The sequence below is a fragment of the Cannabis sativa genome, chromosome 8 (genome assembly GCF_029168945.1).
Source record: "Cannabis sativa cultivar Pink pepper isolate KNU-18-1 chromosome 8, ASM2916894v1, whole genome shotgun sequence".
Taxonomy (NCBI): domain Eukaryota; kingdom Viridiplantae; phylum Streptophyta; class Magnoliopsida; order Rosales; family Cannabaceae; genus Cannabis; species Cannabis sativa.
In genome coordinates this window covers 27,146,717-27,151,553 of record NC_083608.1, presented here as the reverse complement: position 1 = coordinate 27,151,553, position 4,837 = coordinate 27,146,717, and the positions used below count along the sequence as shown (strand labels likewise).

Genomic DNA, 4,837 nt, shown 5'->3' with positions numbered 1-4,837 from the left:
TGATCTCGAGGATTACTCCGATCCATTATACATTACAGATGATGATTATGATGAGAGTAGCTATGGTGCTTATGAATTTTCCATTCCATTGAGCAGGAAGCTTAAACTGATAAAGCATTACTACCTTCCTGATCTTTCTCAAGAACATGTTCAAAGAGAGGACAAGTTCAAGTGGCTCAAGCACCGAAGAGGTGAAATATTCCAAAAGGAAAGTGACAACTTTGATTTAGATTTGAGAGTGAAGAACGAGGATGAACTCAAGTACAAGATTCAAGAATTGATGGAAGAAAGGCTGAGAGGGATTGAGAAAGCTCAAGCAAATGGTAAATCGTCTTACTTTAATTGGTTTTTCATTGATGATTGGCAACTTCATTCTAAAATCATTCAGACTGCGTATAGTCTTTGCTGCCATCTATGCGAGTTCATATTTGTTGTCTTGAAAAATTCAAGACACCAAAGAAAGTTGAAACTCTTTAAGGATATACTTGAGTTACTAATGGAAAATGATAAGAATAGTAAGATCATCAAGAAAGTTGTTTCTTTTATTGAAAAAGCTGAGACTGAGCTTGTAATGACTGTGAAGCACAATCATTTCTATGATAAAGATGGTGATGAAGATGACATGGAGGAATATTTTGATAACAACTTTGACATATTCTTGGTGGAATTTATGTGTTTGGAGTCGATGCTGAGTTATCCGAGCCTGACTAATGATTATGACACTGCAAGAGATGAGCTCGCAAATGATCAGATTGTTGTTACGGAATTTGATAATGAAGTTGCTAATATTGAATCTGAAATGTGTGCTTTGAAGATACAGTTTCTAGATGAAAATCCAAGGGACGAACCGATGATGGAGCAATTTCTAATAACACTAAAGCTTTGGATTGCGTCACTGTGGAAAAACTTAGAAGGTGAAATGCACTAGCTACTTCTGCTATGAAAGCTTTTCTTCTGTTTTGATGTAAACTCTCATTCTTATTGCTTTAATTTAGAAGCAGAATTTAATAAAATTCGACCTATTAATGGTTTGATCAAATTAAGCATGTTGGTTGCAGCTCTTAAAAATCTTAATAATAGGCTTTTCAATTTTCTTTCCAACCATATACTCATCTTCCTATCATCATGGATATGAAGCTTATTATCTTCTTATGTGTACAACAGTTTCACATCAGACTCATTATTTGATCATTTGATTATTCTCAGAAATTAAACTCTTCCAGTTATTTCAATGTCTTGTGATCTTTACTTTTTTTGTGCTATTTTATTAATTAATGAGAAACATGTGTAGTCGATCAAGGGTAGTTTTTTTTTTTTATTCACCATTATAAAACACATAAACATAAACAATGATATGATACTACTATATTTTCATTATCAAGGCTGCTGGTGTAAATTTGAAGCTCATAAAGTTTACATCAATTGATCTTGGTAATTAAATTTATAAATGAATCATTTAATCTTAATAATTTTAAATGAATTTGTTAAGCCATTAGTTTTCTTATCATTTTGTGATATCATGATTAACAATCAAGACAAACAAACAAGAGACAAAATAAACTTTAAGCAAGGTTTTCATTTTTATGTTATAAAAAAAAATTGAAACTGTTTTTGAGACTTCCATTTTACTATGCTTTTGGTTTAACTTTGAAATTAGGCTTTTCTTTTTCCTCCAAGTGAAAATTTTATCGAAGAAAAACGAAGTGCTGCCACAGTGGGACCAACTCCCCAACATAAAAAGCACCAATAGAAATTTTAGATAAGTAGGCATGTCAAAAATATTCATTTAGTTGGATTGGATTGGTACTCTAATGTGATGGATCATTTCTGATTCGAAACATTCGAATATTTTAGATCTCGAATTAGATTTGTTCCGCCATTCGAAAAAGGAGTTTTTACAAAAATATTAAATTTTAGGTAAAAGTTGATAACTTTTTATAAAATAGTATTTTTTGAAAAAAAAAACAGTATTTTTGAAAAAATTCTGTTCCACAGAGAGAGAAAAAAAAAAGTAAAAAAGTTAGAAATTTCCGTATGTAATGTAACCCCAAAAAAAATTCAATTAAGACTAGGATTTGGACCTCGAACCGAAGACCCAGGACTTGGACCGAAGACCCGGACTGGAGATTGGGACCTAGAGACCCGCACCAGAGACTCAGAATTAAAATTGTAAAAAAAGGAGTTAGTTTATTCGAATAAGTTGGTTCGAGTATCTGATCTAACAGGACGAACCGGATCAAATTTGACATGATCCATTTACACTTTTATGGACATGTATATTTCTTACCGAACCATTCAATTTTACTTTTCTAAATGATTTAGTTAAGCCATCAACTAGTTTTTCTTTTATCAATCTATGATATAATGATTAACAATAATGAAGTAGTAATATTATTGGAAAGAAATAAAAAGAATATTGATCAAAAATCAAAAGACAAACAAACAAGAAGAGAAAAGGAGAATTGCTCAAATTTAGACCTTAAACCTACCCAGTTGAGTTTTTTCTTAGCTCTTTCATTCTAATTGCTCAAATTAAGACTACCTAAGGAGAGTTTACATGTATAATGTTTTGAAGCTATGTATTACTTAATGAATCAGTAGCTGTTAAAAAGCTTCATTGTTTTAGGAGAATTATAATGTTTTGTAGTTGAATATCACATGCTTTCAATTCTAAAACCATCCAAAAATAGCAAAATCTCATCACTCACATTTGTTTTGTCATGAGAAAAAACTACACTTAAAACACATAAGAAAAAGCTTTTTATTGTCTTGAACCTTTCCATTCCTTCAATCATGACATTAGAAAAAACTTTTTATTCATCATTTCAAAACAAAATAAACACATAGTAATAGTGAAATGGCATTATTAGGAACAAGATTGAAAATGTCCATAATATTGAGTCATATATATATAAAAAGGACAAACAAAACAAGAAGAGAAAAAGGCTTTCTCTTTTTCAATTAAACTTTAAATAAGGTATTCATTACCTTTCTTTCAATGTGATCAAAATACTGTAACTTTTTCCTTAAACTTTCCATTTGTTTTTGGGTTTTGTCTCCTCTATCAGGCATGAACTTAAGAAGCCATCCCATATCACCAAGTTGAAGCAATGAATTATTGGCTTCCATGATTCCACAAAACCTCAAAATCTCAATGAGCAACGCTTTCTTTGTGTCCTCATGAAATTTTTTCACTTCATTGGCTTTGTTGAGGGTAATACTTACAAATCTCTTATCTTCTTTCATTTTTCCAATTTTATCTATCACTTCATTCATCTTCTTATCTGTATTCATTGAAATAACACAAGACTTTGACAGGGCTTGATTCAATTCCCTGTAGGTATCATGAGACTCAATATTGATTCTCAACATCTTTATTCCTATACCTAGAAAAGTTAAAATGGAGTGTTTAGAAAATGATGGAAAGGTAAATTTCCGCTCAAAACAAATTTTTAAAATAATAGTATCTGAAATAATTTGAATTTGAATAAATAACAGAATGCTTAATTTTTTTTTGAATGAAACAGAATGTTTGAAATTAAAATTAATAAAAATAAATTATTGTTTCAAATTCTGTTAGCTTAACACAACAAAGTTCGACATACTTACTCTGAATTCGAAAATACAATAATAAATATCAAAAACGTTTTATGTAAATTAGATATATAGTTGAAACAACAAAATACAATAATCAATATTGCTAAGATTAAGTCACAAAGCACCAGTGGTCTAGTGGTAGAATAGTACCCTGCCACGGTACAGACCCGGGTTCGATTCCCGGCTGGTGCATTAAGCTGTGATGAAATATGCGTGTTGTGTTGGAGGGGTCCATCACTCTCATCTGAATCAAGATGGAAACAAGCGCTTCTGAGCTTTTTAATTATCATTTTCTTCTTTTTTATTTATTTATTTATTTATTTTTTTTTATATATTTCCTGGTTTGCAATTCACGAGAATGGTGTAACTCCATTCTTAAAAAACTAAGAAACCATTTTCTAGCTAATATATATTCTATATTACTTCTCTACTCTCTCCCTGAAAATGTTTGACCAAAATTTTACTTTATATTTTACCTCATACTTCTAAATTACATCATCAGCCTTGCTATTATAATATGTTTACACTTTTAAATCTTATTCCTCTAGACATAGCTAACCACCATATTCTAGTTGGGCCGAACTTTTGACACGACATGAAATCAACACGAGCTCAAAAAGTATGAGCACGACACGAAACAAAAAAAATATAAACTTAGACACAACACAACATAAAAAATATGAGCTCAGGAACGACACAACAAGCTCGAAAACATAACACATAAACACGAATAGAGTAGTTCGAAAAACATGACACATTAAAAAATCTAATAATATGATAATAATAACAGTGATAAATATTTATTTATCAATTAAAATAATAGTAATATTTAAATTATATAATTATATTTTTATATGATAACAATTATTAAAAAATAATATAAAAGTAATTAAAACTATAAAATACACGTACATTTTAGTATTTATCTCATTAATTGTAATAAAAATATAAAAATATGGAAAACGAATTTGAGCTCGTATAAGAAAATAAGTTGGTCTATTTAAGAAAAACAGATCGACCCGAATAAAGCATGACATGAATCCAAATACGACACAAAATTACCAGACTTACGGGTCGTGCTGGGCCTACCCTATAAAATTGTTGCACGACATGACACTACCTATATTTTTTTATGATACAACACGATACTACCCATATTTTTATGGCCCGATACGACACGATCCGTATTTTAAAAAATTCAAAAAATATGAACCGAACTAGCACGACACGCACATCTTTA

The 4,837-nt window shown here is 30.2% G+C and overlaps 2 non-coding genes across 2 annotated transcripts; both read left to right on the top strand.

Annotated features, from left to right (window-relative positions):
• Window positions 1-3,718: 3,718 nt before the first annotated feature.
• On the top strand, window positions 3,719-3,789 carry TRNAG-GCC (transfer RNA glycine (anticodon GCC)). The gene has a single exon. It is a non-coding gene; the product is annotated as a tRNA-Gly (tRNA).
• A 2-nt stretch (window positions 3,790-3,791) lies between these two features.
• LOC133030709 (small nucleolar RNA snoR114) lies at window positions 3,792-3,875 on the top strand. Its single transcript, XR_009684257.1, has one exon. It is a non-coding gene; the product is annotated as a small nucleolar RNA snoR114 (small nucleolar RNA).
• The last annotated feature ends 962 nt before the right edge of the window (window positions 3,876-4,837 follow it).